This window comes from Equus caballus, chromosome 19 (assembly GCF_041296265.1).
Source record: "Equus caballus isolate H_3958 breed thoroughbred chromosome 19, TB-T2T, whole genome shotgun sequence".
In the NCBI taxonomy this organism is placed as follows: Eukaryota; Metazoa; Chordata; class Mammalia; order Perissodactyla; family Equidae; genus Equus; species Equus caballus.
The window spans coordinates 16,030,692-16,053,260 of record NC_091702.1 but is presented as its reverse complement, the minus strand read 5'-3'; the positions used below and the strand labels follow the sequence as shown (position 1 = coordinate 16,053,260).

General features: G+C 36.0%; 1 long non-coding RNA gene across 2 annotated transcripts in view; it reads right to left on the bottom strand.

Annotated features, from left to right (window-relative positions):
* LOC111768980 (uncharacterized) overlaps positions 1 to 22,569 on the bottom strand; it is a 300,357-nt gene that overhangs the window by 53,028 nt on the left and 224,760 nt on the right. For both annotated transcript variants that reach the window (XR_002801657.2, XR_011428737.1), the window contains exon 5: positions 16,804 to 17,001. This is a non-coding gene — a long non-coding RNA (uncharacterized lncRNA). The remainder of the gene's footprint in view (positions 1 to 16,803; positions 17,002 to 22,569) is intronic.

The following is a 22,569-nucleotide window of genomic DNA, read 5'->3' as shown; positions in this document are numbered from 1 at the left end:
GAAAAGGAAACTAAATTTCAGGGCAGTTAATTGATTTGCCAAATGTCACACAGTGAGTAAGAAAAATAGAATTTAAACCCAGGTCCTGCTAGCTTCTAAGCGAGGCCACCATTTTTCTACTTCATACTTATAATTCTGTAAGAGATATAAAAATCCAAATGTCTTAATCTATGTCTTTTCTCATTTTAGATGTCACATGTGGCTTCTTTCTCACAGACAAGTAATTTTTCACAGGCCTAAATATCTGGAGATGATGAATTTTCACAGGTAATGAATTAATCTGTATAAAATTATAATTAAATATTAGATGTTTTGATTAGGTTAAGGTAGGATCTTTTTTTCTTGTCCTATTCCTTATATTCCAGCTAAAAGGGGACAAAAAATGGGTTAGGTCTCCTCCTGATCCACTGTGGCTGCCATTTCAAATGGGTAGTTACACCCAAGGACCCAAGTTATTATACAAATGTTATTTAAATATGATGGTTGGACAAATAGGAAGAAGTAGTCTTGTGTAGGAGAGTGGGCTAACAAAGAATAATATTGATCTTACTTACATTTGATCAGCACTGATTATTAGGCAGGCAAATTACAGACAGCTTTACATGTATTATCTAATTGGTAATGATGTGGGTCATTAAATCTTCACCATAACCCTACGGAATAGTGGTATCTTGTTCTCATTTTATAAATGATGAAACAGAATGGAGAAGGCATAAGAATAATTTTACTGTAGTATAACTTTAATTAGTTTAAAATTTTAATTTGGCCACCTTTCCAATTTTTGTCATTTGTGCTTTACTTTGGTGCTTCCAAAAATCTTAGGGCACATACAAATCATCTAGGGATCTTATTAAAATGCAGATTCCAGGGGCTGGCCCCGTGGCAGAGTGGTTGGGTTCGCGCGCTCCGCTGCAGGCGTCCCAGTGTTTCGTTGGTTGGAATCCTGGGCGCGGACATGGCACTGCTCATCAAACCATGCTGAGGCAGCGTCCCACATACCACAACTAGAAGAACCGACAACGAGAAATATACAACTATGTACTGGGGGGCTTTGGGGAGAAAAAGGAAAAAATAAAATCTTTAAAAAAAAAAAATGCAGATTCCAACTCAGTAGGTCTCAGGTGGGGTTTGAGATTCTGCATTCAAACACCTGCCATAGACAACGCTTTGAAAAACAAGGGTTTAGAACACTGATTTTTCCATCAAACCAAGTCTCATTCCTAAAAGCCCTTCATCTTGATTTTGTGTTAGTTGAAAATTAACTGAGTATTAATCCTTAGATTGATTAAATAAAATTGATGACCATATATATTTAAAAACCAAAAGGCCGTTCTCACAAAAACAACAGTTTAGAGAAAATTTAAGAAGCACACCTCCTTTTCCCCCTCCTTCAACATGGTTTCTGTATACAAAGCACACTAGCATACATATCCTATACCAATAAAAATAGTTGTCATGGGGCTGGCCAGGTGGCATAGTGGTTAAGTTCACTTTCTCTGCTTCTGCAGCCTGGGGTTTGTAGATTCAGATCCTGGGCTAGGACCTATGCATCGCTCATCAAGCCACGCTGCAGCAGAGTCCCATATACAAAATACAGGAAGATTGACACAGATGTTAGCTCAGGGACAATCTTCCTCACCAAAAATGAAAAATAGTTGTCATTTATAAAGTCTTTCCTATGTGCCAGAGACTATACTAAGAGCTTTCAGTGTTTTATTTTATTCAGTACTATTAGTAATCTCAGAAGTGGTATTATTCTCCAAATTTTACATACAGAGAAGTAGAAGCATTGACAGATTAACTGTCCAATGTTGCTAGCACTGACTAATTTCAGTTTTTTCTGATTCAATTCTTATCTTGTGTTTCATGTCACCTCTCTCTGAATTTTGCCATATAACAATCCCACTGTTTATTTCTGCTCTGTACATTGCTTCCTGATTGTAAGCACTGAGATCTTTCCGAGTTAGCATCTGGACCCAGAGGTCAAGGTGAAAGTCTTATAAGATAGGCTGTAGCAGACAGTGGAACAAAGCAGTCTGCAGGAGAAGAATCAAAATCATACTCAAGCTGGGACTGGATTATGTCACAGCTGCGATGACAGCTAGTAAAGCTGTGGCAAGGTTCAAGGCAGCAAACAAAAGAATGAGTGACAGGAACAGAATATGGCAGGATCCACAGTAGAGAAGGCTCAAGTAGATGAAGCTGGTTATAGCAGAACCGAGGCACAAATGATAGAGTATTGGCATTCCATGTGGACTGGGTGCTGTCTCTGTAATCTCACAGCACACCTGATGATGGATAACAGACTGTGCAAGAAGAAATGATTATAAACTTTGTACATCATAACTATGAATCTGGCTATCCATCTTATCAGTGTCTCCATAGACTGGCTTGACTTTCCTGGCTTTATACACATGCTGGACAATGTTCCCAATCAGGCACTGCTCCATGAACTTTTGAATTTGTTCTAGCTTTGTATTAGTTTTCTATTACCATAAATTCAGTGGCTTTAAACACCATGAATTTATTATTTTCCAGTTTCATAGGTCAGAACTCTCATGGGCGTTAGAGTAGATTCCATTTTCTTTCATTCAGGTTATTAACAGAATCCTGTTCCATTCAGCTCCTTTCAGTTGTAGAAATAAGGTCTCCATTTCCTCGCTGATTGTCACCTGAGGGTCACTCAGCTTCTGGAGATCACCTGCATTCCTTGGCTCATGGCCCCCTTCCTCCATCTCTGAAGGTGGCAAGCACAGATAGAATCATTCTTTTGCTTAAAGTCCTTTCTTCTTTTTCGTCTCTCTGTCTCTATCTCCAGACCCAGCGGAAAAAAGTTCTCTGCTTTTAAGGACTTATGTGATTAGATGGGGCCCACCTGGATAATCCAGGATACCCTCCCCATTCCAAGATCTGTAATCTTAATCACATCTGCAAAAATCCTATTTTACCATGAGACTTCATATATTCACAGGTTCCAAGGATTAAGACATGGACATCTTTGGGGACAATTATTCTGTCTAACACTAGCCTGCTATGTAGGAGCGGCATATTTTAATTAGGTTTAGTAGTTGCAAAAAAGAGAAAAACTAGGTAAATAAGAACATTAAATGATACATGTTAGTCTTTAGAAGTTCCAGGAGGGCCAGACAACTGGGTTTAGAAATTATACCACCAGAAATGATACCAAAACAACACCACTAAACTCCTCACAGGATTGATTTCAGCACAGGCATGGTACACCATGACCAAAGGAACCTATCTTCAGCAATTCTGTCACAGCTGCCTCTCAAACTCATTGTCTCTGTCAAGCTCTGCCGTATTCACCAGGTCTGACTTCCTCAAAAAGCCTGCCTCTTCTATTCTTTCCCTGCTGAACTGAAGCATTGTGTAGTTACATTTCACTGGGGGAAATCTTGGTCAAATGTTTGTTTCCTACCCGCCAAGAAGGTAGAGAAATTCAATCTTGTAATCTTTGGTATCAATATAAGAGGAAAATATACAAAAAAAATAAAGCAGGGCCACAAGTATGACCTTACATAATTATATGATCCTGTTTCTCAGAAGAAGCTCTGAGAGGGTAATACTGGCCTGGCTAGTCTTCACCTCCAAGGTAGGATGAGAATGCTTATCCAGGCCTCCCTAAATGCCAGAGAGTTCTATCTACACTGTGCTAATGATCATGGTTGTATTTTGAAATGATTACACCATTTAAAGAATAAAAAAACATCATAGAATCATAAAAGTTAAGTCCTAAATATTTAAGAGCTCCTATAATTCTTCAGCAGGGATAATTTTGATACTTTTGATATTTGCAGAATTTCACATCAACTCAGGATATTTTTTCCCAGTTTCTATACTCTGAAGCCTGGATTAAATGACACTAATAATAGCTTGTGTTGCATACTTTACTTTTCAGCTTACAAATCACATTAATCACAGCAATATTTTCTGTCATATTTCATGTTTATGAAATACTATGAGCAATATACATATTGTCATCTTTATTTTCCTACAGAATAATCACAAGATTGTTTAAGTTGGGAAGACATAGATTTTAATTCCCTCTGTTTCTCATTTTCCTCATCTCAAATTGGGATGTTAATATTTATTTCATGAAATTGTTTTCAGAATTAAAAGAGATAAGATGTACATAAACTGATTTCTATTAATTTAATATAAATTCAGGACCAGGAAGGAGTTTAGAGAATATTTAAGATAATTTCTCAAGCGTGGCCCAGTTGGTCAACTGATAACTCAGGGTTGGTGATGGGAAAGGGCCAATGTTTGCTCACATTTGGTTCAAGATTTTCCTTTGTAGAACAAGACAGGCATTTTTAGCTAGAGTTGAAACTAGAGTTGGGGGTAGGAACTCTGCGGAAAAAGAAAGTTTCCCTGGAAAATCTAATTTTCCCTCTAAGACTGAATCAGTGGCCCTAGCCATGAGCTCTCTGGAATCATGATATGCAGTATAAACTGTAACTTAAAGGCATTTCCATAAATGGCTAACCACGAAATCATGTCACAAGAACAGATCAAGTGATTTAGTCAAGCGACTCACTATACACATAATTTATTCAATAGTAATGTTTGAATTCACTGAGAAATATATCCATGAATTTGATGCTCCTGGCCTGTCAGCTACCAAAAATGACAAATACTCAAAATAGTCCCTAAAGCATTGCACATGGAGTTAGCAGCTTGGGCTTGAATTTCCTTCCCTGACAGTTACTAGCTGTGGGCCCATACCATCATTTGATTAATAAGCAATTCCTCATTGCATGCCTGCTGCAAGGCCCAGCTAGGAGCTGAGGCTGGGTTCACCAGGCAGACACCATCCCAGTCTTCAAAGAAGTTATAGCTTAAGGATGCTACTTGCTGAATGACAGCGATTCAACAACTAATTACACAATTATTCAACTACAGTTTGGATCAGAGCTACCAAAATTAAACAATATACTCTGTATAATAAATTTATTCCTAACTTCAGAATCTGCAAAATATGATTTCCCCCAAAGGAAATCATGTCCTATGCCACTCATTATAGAAAGAATAAAGTAGAAACTATAGCTTCTAAGTATCCTAATTTTAGAGGTGGTTTAAGGATGCCAAGTAAAAGAAGAAGTTACTTTCTAACATTTTATCAGTTAACTCTTTTCTTAAATATCACTTTTAATTTGAATGTAGCTTCTTTCAATTTCTTACAGCTTGGTCAGAATTTATTCCATGCTGCACCACCATACGATCTAAAACAATTGCTTTATTAACAACATGCAAGAATAATTACTGTCTGATTATCAGAACCAATCTATGATAGTTGGGTTCATAGTATTATTGCTGGTCTTTTAAAGTGAGTACATCAATACTAATATATTCCCAAAGAGCACAAGTCAATGAAACATTCAATGTACTTTATCCTATAGATTCTATTATTTTAATACCTTAATTGTCAATAAATATAACCTGCCTTATTTATCTACCAGTCCTAAAATAGTAATGTAATTTGAGATGCTAGAATTTAGCACCCTTAAACAAATAAAGTTTAGGGTGACCATTCCAAGGTCACATATTAAAAATTTTGCAAAAGTAAATATGATTAGGGAGTGATGTCAGCATCATGGTACAATGAGTTGTTCCCTTAGTATTTCCCATTTAAGTTACAATTAAATGGGCCTTCATTAACTAGCAGAGGATTCCCTGCACAGCACAAAAGGACATCTGAGAGATCTGAGGAGCTATACATCTAAAGATAGATGGCCTGGATCCCTGGGAGGCAGTGGAACTAAGTGAGTGCACTCTTTCCCCTCCCTAGGGACAGCAAGCCTGGTGGGGGATCCCCACGCAGTGGCTGGCCAGTGTGACTGTAAGAGGAGCTGGGAACAGCCTAACCTGCTTGAATGCTTTCAGAGTTGCAACCTGGCCGGCAGAAGCACCCAGTATGCCACAGTGGCCCCACTGGTGGGAAGGCTCTACGCCAAGTAACAGCTGCTCAGCCCCCATGAAGGTGCCCACCTCCTCAGCATAGCACAGATGAGAAGGCTCCCTGCCCACATAGAGGGTGTCCCCACTTGCAGAACACAGCAGTCCACGGGACCCACTTAGTGGCTGCTCAGCCTCTGCATGGGCACCCCTCCCCCTAGTGCAATTCAGGGCAGAAGGCACCTTGCTAGTGCAGAAGGAGCCTCGCCTGTGGAACATGGCAGCCCTGGGACTCACTGAGGGGCAGCTCACCTCTCGTGTAGGCCCCCCTCCCTCATAGTGCACAGCAGCTCAGCTGGTCCCCTGCTGAGCACAGAGGCCCCACCTAGGATGCCCAACTTGTCTGCTCACCAAGGAGGCCCTGCTCATGTGAAGGCAACCTGAAGAGTGGCTGCAGCTAGATGGGAAAATGCAGAGTAGCTCTACCAAAACAACTTCCTGCAGAGGAGGCAGGATCAGAAAACACAGCTCCTGCTCCTCCCCATGTGGTGGCACGTGGAATCTGTGACCTCATACTACCACAAATGTGCTGGAAAATGATTAATTCATCAAACAAAATGAAGAACTATATTAACACTTCAGAGCAGAAGGAAAATGGCAAGTGTCCAGAAATCAATCCTGAAGTCAGAATTTTACAATCTAAGTGACAAAGAATTCAAAATAGTTGTCATAAAGAAACTCAATGTGTTACAAGAAAACTCAGAAAGATGGGTCAATGAGCTGACAAATAAAATTAATGAGCAGAAGGAATACTTCACCAAAGAGATTGAAACTCTAAAATAACCCAAACAGAAAGCCTAGATATGAAGAACACAATTACTGAGACCACAAAAAAAAAAAAAAAAAAAAATCTAGAAACCATAAAAATAGAGCTGATGTTATGGAGGACAGAATTAGTGAATTACAGGAGAGAAATATAGAAGTGTTTCAGGTAGAGGAGGAGAGAGAATTAAGAGTTTAAAAAAATGAAGAAATTCTTCATGAAATATCCAACTCAATTAGGAAAAGCAATATAAGGATTATAGGTATTCCAGAGGGAGAAGAGAGGCAGACAGGAGCAGACAGCTTGTTCAAAGAAACAATAGTTGAGAACTTCCCAAACCTAGGGAAAGAAGTGGACTTACAAGTACATGAAGCCAATAGAACTTCTAATTACTTCAATGCAAAAAGCCCTTTTCCAAGTCATATAATAGTAAGACTGGAAAAAGTTAATGACAAAGAAAAAATATTAAGGGAAGCAATGCAGAAGAAAATAACCTACAAAGGAAACCCTATCAGGCTTTCAGAGGATTTCTCAGCAGAAACCTTACAGGCTAGGAGAGAATGGAATGATATATTCAAAATACTGAAAGACAAAAACTTTCAGCCTAGAATATTCTATCCATCAAAACTATACTTCAGATATGATGGAGAAATAAAGGCTTTCCCAGATAAACAAAAACTGAGGGAGTTCCTTGTCACTAGCCCTCCCTTACAAGAAATGATGAGGGAAGCCCTCATACCTGAAACAAAAAGGCAGGGGTTGACAAAGTTTTGAGCAAGGAGATAAATAGACAAAATCAGAAAATTGCTGTTCTCGATCAGAACAGATTAGCAAATAATTAATTATACCATAAAAGATAAAGGGAAAAAAAGCATCAAAAATAAATATAAACACTTCAATTTAGTCACAAACTCAGCACAAAAAGAAGAATTCATGACAACAAGAACTTAGGGAAGAGGACAGGGAGGTAACCCACTATGCCTATGGAGATAAGAGACTATCAGAAAATGGACTATCTCATCTATGAGATCTTTTATACAAACTTCATGGTAACCACTAATCAAATAATCAGAATAGAGCCACAAATGTTAAATAAAGAGAAAACGAAGAAAACCATCTCAGAAAACCACCAAACAAATGACAGTTAGAAATACAACAGAAGAGAAATAATGGAACTATATAACAACAGGAAAATAAGAGATAAAATGACAATATCAAGCCCTCATATATCAATAATCACTCTAAGTGTAAATGGATTTAACTCTCCAATCAAAAGACACAGAATGACTGGATGGATTAAAAAACAATACCCAACAACGTGCTGCCTCCAGGACACACATTTCAGCTCTAAAGAGAAACATTAGGCTCCGAGTGAAGGGATGAAAGATGATACTTCAAACAAATGGCAAGCAAAAGAAAGCAGGTGTTGCCATGCTTATATCAGACAAAGAAGACTTCAAGATAAAAAAAGGCAATGAGAGACAAAGGGGGCAGTATATAATGATAAAAGGGACATTCCACCAAGAGGAAATAACACTTATGAATATATATGCACATAACACTGGAGTGCCAAATTATGTAAAGCAACTATTAACAGACCTAAAGGGAAAAATAGACAGCAATAAAATAGTAGGGGACCTCAACACCCCACTTACATCAACGGATAGATCATCCAGACAGAAAGTCAACAAGGAAACAGTGGCTTTAAATGAAACACTAGACCGGAAGGACTCAATAGTTATACATAGAACATTCCATCCAAAAGAACAAAATACACATTCTTCTCAAGTGCACATGAAACATTCTCAAAAATAAGCCATATTTTCGAAAAACAAAGCAAGCCTCAATAAATTTAAGAAGAATCAAAATCATATGAAGCATCTTTTCCAAACACAATGCTATGAAACCAGAAATCAACTACAAGAAAGAAGCTTGACAAGCCACCAATATGTGGAGACTAAACAACATGCTACTGAACAACCATTGGATAGATGAAGAAATCAGAGAAGAAATAAAAAATATACCTGGAGCCAAATCAAGAGATGAAAATACAACATGCCAACTCTTATAGGATGCAGCAAAAGTGGTTCTAAGAGGGAAATTTATAGCGATACAGGCCCACCTCAACAAACAAGAAAAATATCAAATAAATAGTCCTAAACTACACCAAACTGAACTAGAAAAAGAAAATAAATAAAGCCTAAAGTCAGCAGAAGGAGAGAAACAATAAAAATTAGTGCAGAAGTAAATGAAATAGAGACAAAAAAAAAGGACAAAGGATGAATGAAACTAAGAGCTTTTTCTTTAAGAAGATATACAAAATTGACAAACCCTTAGCCCAACTCACTAGGCAAAAAAGAAAGAATGCTCAAATAAGTGAAATTAGAAATGAAAAAGCAGAAATTACAAGACACACCACAGAAATACAAAGGATTATAAGAGCTCAAATAAGTGAAATTAGAAATGAAAAAGCAGAAATTACAAGACACACCACAGAAATACAAAGGATTATAAGAGCATACTATGAAAAACTATATGCCAACAAATTGGATAACCTAAAGGAAATGGACAAGTTCTTAGACTCATACAACCTCCCAAAACTGAACTCAAGAAGAAGAAGAGAGTCTGAATAGACCAATCACAAGTAAAGATATTGAAACAGTAATCATAAACCTCCCAAAAAACAAAAGTCCGGGGCCAGATGGCTTCTCTGGAGAATTCTACCAAACATTCAAAGAAGAATTAATAACTATGCCTCTCAAACTATTCCAAAAAATTGAAGAAGATGGAATGCTTCTCAGCTTATTCTATGAGCCCAACATCACCCTCATCCTAAAACAAGACAAGGACAACAAAAAGAAGGAAAATTACACGCCAATATTGCTGATGAACATAGATGCAAAAATCTTCAACAAAATAATGGGAAACAGCAATACACTGAAAGGATCATACGCCATGATAAAGTGGGATTTATAGCAGGCACACAAGGATCGTTCAACATTCACAAAGCGATGTGATACACCACATTAACAAAATGAATAATAGAAACTGCATGATCCTCTCAATGATGCAGAGAAAGCATCTGACAAGATTCAACATCCATTTATGATAAAAACTCTCAGTAAAATGGGTATAGAAGGAAACTACCTCAACATAATAACTGCCATATATGACAAGCCAACATCATACTTAACAGTGGAAAACTGAAAACCTTCCCTCTGAGAACAGGAACAAAACGAGGATGTCCACTCTTGCCATTCCTATTCAGCATTGTACTGGAAGTTTTGACCAGAAGAATTAGGCAAGAAAAAGAAGTAAAAGGTATCCAAATTGGAAAGGAAGAAGTAAAACTCTCACTGTTTGCAAACAACATGATTATATATAGAAAGGAATCCACCAGAAAACTATTATAAATAATCAACAACTACAGTAAAGTTGCAGGGTGCAAAGTCAACTTACAAAAATCAGTTACATTTCTATACACTAATAAAAAACTAGCATAAAGAAATGTCGAGCATATGATCCCATTTACAATTGCAACAATAAGAATAAAATATACAGGAATAAATTTAACCAAGGAAGTGAAAGACCTATACACTGAAAACAATAAGACGTTGTTGAAAGAAATTGAAGAAGACATAAAGAAATGGAAAGATATTCCATGTTCATGGATTGGAAGAATAAACATAGTTAAAATATCTATATTACCTAAGCAATCTACAGATTCAATGCAATCCCAATCAGAATCCCAATGATGTTCTTCATGGAAATAGAACAAAGAATCCTAAAATTTATATGGAACAACAAAAGACTCCAAATGGCTACAGCAAACCTGAGAAAAAATAACAAAGCTGGAGGGATCACAATCCCTGACTTCAAAATATACTACAAAGCTATATTAATCAAAGCAGCATAATACTGGCACATAAACAGAAAAACAGATCAATGGAACAGAATTGAAAGTCCAGAAATAAAACCACACATCTTTGGACAGCTAATCTTCTACAAGGGAGCCAAGAACATACAATGCAGAAACAAAAGTCTTTTCAATAAATGTTGTTGAGAAAACTGGACAGCCACATGCAAAAGAATGAAAGTAGAGCATTATCTTACACCATACACAAAAAATAACTCAAAGTCGACTAAAGACTTGAATGTAAGACCTGAAACCATAAAACTCCTAGAAGAAAATACAGGCAGTACACTCTTTGACATCTGTCTTAGCAGCATCTTTTCGAATCCACGTCTACCAAGGCAAGAGAAACAAAAGAAAAAATAAACAAATGGGACTATATCAGACTATAAAGCCCTTTCTACAAGGCAAAGGAAACCACGAATAAAATGAAAAGACAACCCACCAACTGGGAGAAAATATTTGAAAATCGTATATCTGACAAGAGGTTAATTTTCAAAATAGATAAAGAACTCATACAACTCAACAACAACAAAACAAACAACCCAATCAAAAAATAGTCAAAATGAACAGACATTTTTCCAAAGAAGATATTCAGATGGCCAACAGGCACATGAAAAGATGTTCAACATCACTAATTATTAGGGAAATGAAAATCAAAACTACAAGGAGATAGCACCTTACACCTGTTAGAATGGCAATAAGTACCAAGAGACAAAGTAACAAATGTGGAGAAAAGGGAACCTTCATACACTACTGGTGGGAATGCAAACTGGTGCAGCCACTATGGAAAACAGTATGGAGATTTCTCAAAAAAATTAAAAGTAGAAATACCATATGATCCAGCTATCCCACTGCTGGGTATTTATCCAAAGAACTTGAAATCAACAATTGAAAGAGATTTATGCACCCCCATGTTCATTGCAGCATTATTCACAATAGCCAAGATGTGAAAGCAACCCAAGTGACCATTAACTGATAAATGGATAAAGAAGATGTAGTATATATATATACTATGGAATACTACTCAGCCATTAAAAAGGCAAAATAGTCCTTTTTGCAAAAACATGGTTGGACCTTGAGCCTATGATGTTAAGCGAAATAATCCAGACAGAGAAAAACAAACAGCTATGATTTCACACACATGTGGAAGATAAACAAACACATGGATAAAGAGAACAGTTTAGTGATTACCAGAGGGGAAGAGGAAGAGGGGATGAGCAAGAGGGGTAAAGGGGCATATATGTACGGTGACGGATAAAAATTAGTCTATTGATGGTGAGCATAATGCAGTCTATACAGAAACTGATATATAATAATGTACACCTGAAATTACATAATGTTATAAACCAATATGACCTCAATAAAATAATTGAAAATAAAAGTAAATATGATTACTTATACTCTCTCTAGAGTACTTTTCCCAACTCAAAACTGTTTTATTGCTACAAAATTAATCATTATACCCTAAAGTTCATTTTTATTAAAAAATAAGTTATCTGTAAATTCTTTGGCAAATTTCATTTCTTTTTAACTTTGTTATGAAATTTTACCTAAGTCCCTGAATAAGAATGTCTCCTTTCAAATTAGGTTGCTATTGTAAAATGTAATCACTCATGTTATCACTTGTACTGATTCAACACGTTAAAACTATAGCTCTCTGGCACTGACACCAGGAATCATATGCTTCTCTTTAACACCAGAGTGTCTCCTTTTGAAGCTGTTACAATATTACTGGAAATGGTTTAGCTTGTCTGTGTGATGCATTTTCACTAAAAATATCTTATTTGGGATAAATCATAATGATTCAACTGATGCCTGCAAAAGACAATAACGCACACAGCCACTGAGCGTTAGTATTATTTTTAATACAGGGTGTTTTACCTTGCTGACAAAAAAATTATGTTTATACTAAAGAAAAGATGCATTATTATTACTTAGTATCACAAATATTTTTCATAATTCAAGATGTTAAACATAGCTTCATGGTAAAGAAACAAAGCACTTGGCGTTTATGATTTTCTTGAGCATTCAAAACGAAATGCTTCTGACTTTAGAAAGAAATGTTCCTACTGCACTTCTATTTGACAGCATAGCCCTGTTTGAAAACTGATTTGAGATTCAGCAAGTTACAAGAGAGCAGGCTTAGTTTTATAAGCATATGTGAGGAAAGTATTTTTTCCATCATGATATCACACAAAACTACTACGCAGACTTATCTAATCACTGCAACACATATTAGAGGAAAAAACAGTTAAAAGCGCTTTCTGTCATAGTAATTATTAATGATGAAATCTTTATCTGCTTAGCAATGGGAGCCTGTCCAATTAGTTTCTGTGGCTCTCAAGTTCTGCATAAATATGATAAAATTTGCTTGTTTCCATCGTGATTTTTCTGAGGCCTTTTCCTGGGCGAATCTCCAGATTGGCAAGCTCAAGCAGATTTTAAAATATCCTTTCCATACATCACCCACACTTGTCCTGCTTGCGGATGGATTGACGTCTAAGCTCAGAGGGTTTGTAATAAGCTGCTTTTCTCGGCAGAAAAGTTCATTTTGCTTCAGCTGTCGCAGATATCTCCCTTACCTCCCACTAACTCAGTGTTTTCTGATTGTTCCAGCCTGTTTCCAACTGCTCAGGCACACTGTTCAAGGATTACAGTTAAGAATGCCAAGTAAGGGCATCCTTTTCAGAGGGCAGGTCCAAAGTCATTCTTCTCTCTTGACACATTACATAACCTGTCCACATGGATACGGTATGATAATGTATTTTATTTGTCATTTCAGTTCAGGCAGGGAACAACTGACACACTGGCTGACTTAAGGTTTGTTTTTGAAATTTAGACATTTCATTTCCTATTTAGTCCTTGTAATTTAGCTGGTTAAGTGATTTAAAAATACTCCAAGAACTACCTCTATTTACTCTGTGCACTTTGGTTCTTTTCTAAGAGCAAAGGTTTCTAAATGAGCATAGAGCTAGGAAGAAGAGGATCTCAAAACAGAAATTAGAAATTAAGAATATCAAATCCAACAGTATCTGTCACATATAAAAAGTAACCTTGTATATTTGATGTGGGTCTAATTTTGACTATTAATATGCTACTAATGAGCTCTAGGTCATAGAATCATAGAATGTCACAATAGACCTAAAGGGAATCTTCCAGGTGATCTAGGTCAAAACTCCAAACTCCTCACTTTAAAGGAGAGGAAAATGATTCTCATAAAGTTAAGTGACTTGGCTAAAGTCAAACGGCTACTTACAAAGCAGAAATTAAACCCTAAGCCCCCTGACTTCTGTGCCACTGCACTTTCTTCTGAGTGATTAATGCAGCCTATGCAACCCCTCATTAACTGCAAAATCAACCCAGGAATATGCCCTTTGACAGTGGATCAGAGCCATCATCTTCGTATTCACATGGCAAACTCCATCACTCAAAAACTGATCAAGAGTCATGCTGAAGCACAGAATTTTCCACCTGATCACTAGGTTGCATCTAAATGTCCATGGTTTTCTTTTCACAAACAAAAGTAGAAAAATAGTGAAATAGTACTCATAAGTTCATAAGTCTCTGTCAAAGTTGTATGAAAATAGTTTAAATGTGTATTCAGCTGTTTTTAATAGTAGTCAGGTGTTCAGAGTATATTTAGCCTATTGAAGATTATAGTGGTTGAGAAGCAAATTTTGTGAGCCAGAGTGACAGGTCAGACTCCAGTTTCCCCTTATGTAAAACAGGGGAAAAAAAGTACTGACCTCATGGGATTGTTTGGGGATTAAATATGCTAACATGCCTATGCTGTTAATGTCATTGTTATTATTGTCACCACCACCATTATTATTATTTTCCTCAAATATCTGTAATGGTAAATTATTTTTTAAATCATTGCTATATTTTGTTCATAATAGTCTGTTCTCTATAAAGGATACGTTCTTTTTAATAAAACATTTACTGGAAAATTGCATCTGAGGCATTTTTTGAGTTGAATTTGGAGCCACGAGCAATAAGATTTCAACATTAAAAATGTATTGTATATAAATGACTTTATACTGAGTTCCAACTAAAAATAATTGCTGATCAAAGTGTTAAAAATGTAAAGTAAAAAGTTGTCTCACATAGATCCTCTGTACCTCAGTTGACTTCACATTCTCTTCCTCAGTTTACTTTTGGAGAAAAAGTATATTGGACAAGGTGAGAGATCACTAAGGAGCTTCCGGTCCTAAAGGTTTATGAATACATTTTTTTATTCTACCATTTTCAAAGGGAGCTTTTCCTCTCTCAGCTTTTCCATACTCACCCCAATTTTTGCTAAGAAGTATTTTAGCTTCAGATAATAAATTGATCATCTTTTGGATGATCTATGGTATTTTTATACGTCTTTCTGAATTTTTTGGAGATCTCAGTCTCCAAAAAGAACATTGCAGTAATTTGGCACAGGGAATAGCTTTGTTGAGAGTAAAAGGCAGGGGATCTACATAGAAATTAAGTAAATTTATAATTCTAAAAATTATTTTAGAATAGATTAAGAGCTAAATACTGGCATAAAATTCATAGGACACAAAGTTTACTTCAAGATAAGTTGAGAGTCGAGATTTTTATAAGTGCATATACAGAACTTTAACCATCACAAGGATTGACTGAAGTATTGACTGGGGCGGAAAGTCTGGATGGAGATGCTACTTGTATGTAGGTAGTTTTCTAGAATATATAAAGGAGAGCCTAATGTGACATGAATCACTTAATAAAAACAGGATGCCTACTTGTAGCAGATGTTGTTGTTGTCCCGCCCCAATCCCCTGGGATTGCTTTTACTGCTTCTTGGGGGTGCTTCTGCCAATGCCTCACATTGACTGACATTTTCGGGAGGGTTTCACTCAGGTTATGGAATTCATCTCTCACTGTATTAGTCAAGGTTCTCCAGAGAAACAGAACCAATATATATTGAGAGAGAGAGTTTTATTAAATAAGGAGTTATCTCACCAATTATGGAAGCTGACAAGTCCCAAGATTTGTAGTTGGAAAGCTGAAGACCCAACTATGCCAATGGTGTAGTTCCAGTCTGAGTCCAAAGGCCTGAGAACCAGGAAAGCCAGTAGTGCACTTCCAGTCCAAGGACCGGCTGGCTTGAGATCCAGGAAGAGTCAATGTGTCAGTTCAAGTCTAAAGGCAGGAAAAAAGTGACTGTCCCTGCTGGAGGGTGATCAGATGGAGGAGTTCTTCCTTAATCATACAGTGAGCTTTTTGTTCTACACAGGCCTTCAACTGACTGAATGAGGCTCAGTCAGATTGGAAAGGGTAATTTGCTTTACTCTATTGATTCAAATGTTAATCTCAGCCAGAAACATTCTCACAGACACACTCACAATAATGTTTGACCAAATGTCAGGGTACCCTGTGGCCCAGTCAAGTTGACATATAAAATTAACCATTACAATCACCTTCCCAAGAGTAACTAGGAGTTAACTGGGCCATGCTCTCCCTCCTTCCATCCTGAAGCTCATAGTCATGACAAACTGGGATGTTGGAAGTATACAAAAGCCCTGCTTCCTGACTTCAAGTCATGAAAGACCATCTTGTCATTTAGTCTGCAAATCTCCTAGGGGATTACAAGGAACTCAGACTTTATCTGAAACCACCTCTTGTGCAGCTGCTTCCTCTTCCCTATCCTCCTTATCTCATTGTCTTACTGACTCCTCCTGGGACTACTCCCTTAATATATCACGAGTACAAAGTTTCCCACTGCAGCTCTGCTTCTAGAGAACTAGACACAAAAGATAGCTTTGCAGCCTTTGGGGAAGCCTTGGGGGAAAACTGAGACAGAAGATAGAACTTTGGACTTTCTTCAACCTCTTCTCATCTAATCTTCACCTCTCAAGTTTTGTATTTATAAACCTTAAGTATATAGAAGTATTACATAGAAACAAATTATATAATCTAATTATATAACAATCACTTATACAAATTAATATCTAGTATTTATGTACTAGTTTGTAGTTATACTTCTCTTCTATGCTTTATTTATAGGTTTCCTAAAATGAAAGACCATTAAACAGCATTTAAAATCTAAGACCATGTGAACAAGTATCCAATGTAGAATCAAGTTGTGGGACTGGATCTATAGGGAAAGAAATATAATGTGATGTTCTTCAAAAATTACCATTCAAAGAAGAATGTTCCAAGTCTGAAGTCAACAGGTCTTCTTTCTGATCACTTATCTTCTGCTGTGCCACGCTTAGCTCATGCTGCCTCTCAATATCCAATGCCATTTCCTTTCTTTACTTTTTCCATTTTGCTGAATAACATTTTTTCTTTTCAAATAATATCCTTGGTTGGTTAACATTTCACAGCCATGTCCCTTTAACAGAAAAGAAGTACACTTTCAAACTCATTTTAGGAACCAAGCATTGCTCTGATACCAAAGACAGACAAAAACACTACAAGAAAAGAAAACTATAGGCCAATATTCTTGATGAACATAGATACAAAAATCCTCAACAAAATACTAGCGAACCACATTTAACAGAATATTAAAAGAATCATATACTGTAACCAAGTGAGATTTATCCCTGGGCTGCAAGGATAGTTCAACACACGAAATCAATATACACCATATTAATGGAATTAATAATAAAAATAACATGGTCATCTCAACAGATAAAGAAAAAGCATTTGATAAAAGCACTTTCATGATAAAAACTCTCAACAAACTATAAAGAGAAGAAAATTATATCAAATTAGTAAAGGCCATATATGAAAAACCAACAGCTAATATACACAATTGTGACAAAATGAAAGGTTTTCCTCTAAGATCAGGATCAAGGCAAGGATGCTCCCTCTTACCACTTCTATTCAACATAGTACTGGAAGTCTAGCCACAGCAATCAGACAAGAAAAAGAGATAAAAGGCATGCAAATCAGAAAGGAAGAAGTAAAATGTCCTTGTTTTACATGACATAGTCTTAAATAAAGAAATCCCTAAAGACTCCACAAAAAAACCTGTTAGACCTAATAAACAAATTCTATAAAGTCAACATACAAAAATCAGTTGCATTTCTTTACTGTGAAAATGAACTATATGAAAAGGAAATTTGGGAAACAATCTTATTTACAATATCACCAAAAAGAATAAAATACTTAACAACAAATTTAACTAAAGAGGTGAAAGATTTGTACACTGAAGACTAAAAAACATTGATGAAAGTAATTAAAGAAGATACAAACAAATGGAAAGATATCCCGTGTTCATGGAATGAAGACTTAATATTGTTAATCCATACTACCCAAAGTGATCTAAAGATGCAATAGACTCTTTATCAAAATTCCAATGGAATGTTTTACAGAAATAGAAAAAACAATACTAAAATTCATACAGAATCATAAGGACACTGAATAACCAAAACAATTTTGAAAAATAAGAACAAAGGTGGAGGCATCACATTTCCTAAATTCAAAATATATTACAAATCTACAGTAATTAAAGCAGTATGATACTGGCGTAAAACAGACATATAGGCCAATGGAACAGAGTAGAGAGCCCAGAAATCAGTCCACACGTGTAAGGTTAACTGATCTTCAACAAGGGTATCAAGGACACAAGTGAGGAAAGGATAGTCTCTTGCACAAATGGTGCTGGGAAAACTTGAAATCCACATACAAAAGAGTGAAATTGGACCCCTATCTCACACCACATACAAAATTAAAATCAAAATGTATTAAAGACTCAAATGTAAGACCTGAAACTGCAAAACTCCTCGTAGAAAACATAGGGAAAAAGCTTTGTTATATTGGCCTTGGCAATTATTTCATTGGTATGACAACAAAACCACAGGCAACAAAGCAAAAAGAGACAAGTAGGACTTCCTCAAACTAAAAACTTTCTGCATAACAAAGCAAACAGTCAACAGATTAAAAGGCAATCAACATAATGGAAGAAAATATTTGCAAACCATATGTCAGATAAGGGATTAATAACCAAAATATATAAGGAACTCAAACAACTAAACATCAAAAAACCAAAAGATCTGATTTTAAAACAGTCTAAAGATTTGAACAGACGTTTTTCCAAAAAAGACATGCAAATGGCCAACACGTAGAAGAAAAGATATTCACCAGAAATCCCATTTCTGGGTATTTATTCAAAAGAATTGAAATCAAGATCTCAAAGAGATATTAGCACAGCAGTGTTCATTGAAGCACTATTCACAATAGCCAAGACGTGGGAACAACCTAAATGCCCATCAACAGATGAATGGATAAAGAAAATGTGGTATATACATACAATAGAATATTACTCACTGTTTAAGCAGAAGGCAATTTTGCCTTTTGTGAAAACATGGATAAACCTGGAGGACATTATCCTAAGTGAAATTAGCTAGTCACAGAAAGACAAATATTGCATGATTCCACTTATATGGGGTATCTTAAATAGTCAAACTCATAGAATCAAGAGTCAAATGGTGGTTACCAGGGACTGGGAAGAGGAAAAATGGAGAGTTGCAAATGAATGGGCATAAAGTTTCAGTTATGTAAGATGAATAAATTCTAGAGATCTACTGTACAACATTATCCCTACAGTTAAAAATACTGTATTACACACACAAAAATTTCTTAAGAGGGTAGATCTCATGTTGTTCTTACCACAATAAAATAAAATTAAAAATAGTAGAGGAACCATATATTACAGAATCCACTGACACCATCAGTTCAAAAGAGTTACACAAATGTAAGATAAACTCCTAGTCCAGTGTATCTCAAAGTGTGATCCACAGAACAGTAATCCCACAAGATGTCCTACAAGGGAGAAACATTTTTTCAGGTTCAAATAGATTAGGGAAATACTGCTTAGTGTACTTTTAGAAATACACTTCACATTGGTATATTAAATACTCTAAATTTTTCTACATTTAAAACAAAGGAAATCAATCCTAAATGAAAAACAAACCACAAAAAAATTATGTTTATCCTTATTCAACTAAGAATTACCAATAATGGATCCAGGGAACTATTTTCAAATGACATCTATTTACAAGAGCAAGAGTTCTGGGTACCATACTTTGGGTAATAAATAAATTGGGTAGTAATTTTTAGTTTTAGGCTAAAAAACTAAACGTTATTGAGGATTAGAGCATTGCCAATCATTTTTAAATAAATAAGAGAGTACTAGATTAGTACTAATTAGTACTAGAATCTCCTTGATTCAAAGAACTAACTGAACAATAGACAGGACTTGTTCTCAGGTATTTTTAACACTAGGGAAAGGGAAATTCATGAAGCCATAAGCTTTCTAAGTTCAGTACATATTTACTGCAAAGAATTGGGTATTTCATATGGTATCCTATTTTTTAGATATTATTTTCTTGAAACGAAGTAATGGTATTTGTGGCTCTTAGATAATTATTTAAAATCATGAAAATTTCTCAAGTAACAGTAAATTCTGATGCCTTAAAAGCCCTGCTTAATTAAAAAGTAGGTGGAAGACCAATACATAATCATAGTTCTTCAGTTAATTGTGTTCTCAGAAAATTCACTTGACCTTGGACAATTTAGTACATACGTTTTTAAGAGATAACAATCACACTTACTTTAGGCTTCTTCAGAATTATGGCTAGGATCAAATAAAATATAGAAGAGACTACTGAAAAGTATTGCAAAACATGGTATAATGAAAAACACTTCTTAAACTGTGGCTTTCTCTTTGAAATATCTTAAATTCTGTTAATCTTAGCATTTACATAGAAAACAAAATTCACTTATTCAACAAATATTTATTGAGCTTAGTGTCAACTATGTGTCAGTCCTTGTTCTGGGGTCTTTAGATACATCATGGAGCAAAATAGACAAACATCTTTGTAGAATTATTATCTTGCAGGATACCACAGTGTAATATCTTCACTGTTTCTAGTTGCTTATAAACCTTACCATGCTTTCTGCCAACTCTAGAATAAGAAATAGTTACCAGAGAGTTCTCAGTTAGGGAATACATGATTTTTCATGACGAATTGTTGTACAACTGATATTGTCACATTATTAAGAGACAGCACTCATTGAAACGATCACTTTAGGCTTATAAATTGTGTTATGTGGAGAAGTTAAATTTTAATTTGTTTACACAATAGCAAAAACCACTCATTCATTCAACTAATGTTTATTCAGCGTCTTCTATGTTCTCAGCATTGTTCTAGGGTCTTTAGACATGTCACTGAAGACATAGATGATACTCCTCCCCTGGTGGGGTTTATATTACAATGCAGGATACGTGCAGATCCTATCTCCCTGGTAGAGATTTTGAGAAAGAAATAGGAAAATGAAAACTACTTAGCACATTGCCTGGCAAGAAGTTGATAGTCATTAAATGGTAACTAAAAAATAATCTTTCTGTAAATTATGTTTTACTATCAAGGGGAAAATTTGTTGCTAATACCGATGTAGTCTCAAGATGAATAATTTTATTAGTCACAAATTTAAGACTGTATCTATTCAAATTTCACTAAGGTTACTTTTACAAAACAGGGAGATATTAGGAGAATTCATCAAAAATCAAATTTCCAAATTTTGAAGTTATACAAAAGTAAACTATTTCACCAGCTGAGAACTTTGTGAATGGTAGCCTTTTTCTCATCAGGGAGTTGGCAGGTAATGACTGGGCAGAATGCATGGTGAGATTGCCATTTAGCAACAATGCAGGCAACGTAACATTGCATCCAGTAAGATACCAATTCTGCAAAGCAAATTACTAAGAGAATGTGTTTCTGGTAGAAATTGTATTTGCATTGTCCAGGAGATTGAAAAGGACCACTATGCAATTGTAGGCTGCTTAACACCAGCCCTTCACAGGTGGAGGGAAAGTCCTGAATTACAGCATTTGCCAATGTCTGTGGTGCTCTGATTTTGTACTGTTTAATTATTATAATGTTTATTCAGCATTGCCAGGGAGTGAAACAAAATTATTATTGAAGTATAGGTCCACTTAAGAAACCTTGAAACGTGCAGAAAGATAGAGACTATATAATGCAGCACTCATGTGTCCGTGTCCCAGCGGGAAAAATGTTAACGCTTCTGTCATATTTCCTTCAGATACGTATACCTTAGGTTTTGAAAACTATATTCTCACAAAATAAATAATTCATTAAAAAACAGTGAGAATAACATAAATTAACCTTAAAAATTTTTTGAAATATACTTGATTATTTAATGTAAAAATTAATATAAAACTTGAAAAAATATGAAATAATTCCAAGTGTCATTCATCTTTACCTATGAGTGAAAAGAGTAAGAAGAAAGGTACTTTCTACATTTTATATATATATATGTATGTGCGTGTGTGTATATATATATATGTATATATTTATGAAATAACATCTGATACCAACTACCCAGACTTGGGCCAAACTCCCTAGGTTAAGGACACACTCCTCCAAAGAGTGCCTTCACTTCGGATACCAGCTGCAAGTTTGGGAGTCCCCAGGTCACTCACTCTTCTGACTAGCTAACTACAAATTCAGGGATTTCCACTACCCCCTCAGGTTTAAGAGTTCACTAGAATGACTCATAGAACTCGAGATAGTGTTATACGTATGATTACAGGTTTATTATAGCACAAGGATACAAATCAGAAGGAGCTAAAAGAAGAGATGCATGGCGCAATGCATGGGAAGGTCCCAAACAGGAAGTTTCCATTGCCATCTCTCGGTGGAGTCAGGATATGTCACCAACCGGGCCCATCAATGTGTGCCAACCAGGGAAGCTCACCTGAGCTGTAGTTTCCAGAGCTTTTATCGGGGCTTCATTACACAGGCATATGGATTCAATCATTGGCTATGAGATTGAAACTCAGTCTCCAGCCACACTCTCCTACCCAGAGATTGGGCTAATACCACATGGCTCAAAACCTCCAACCTTATAATTAAGTGATTGATCTTTCTTG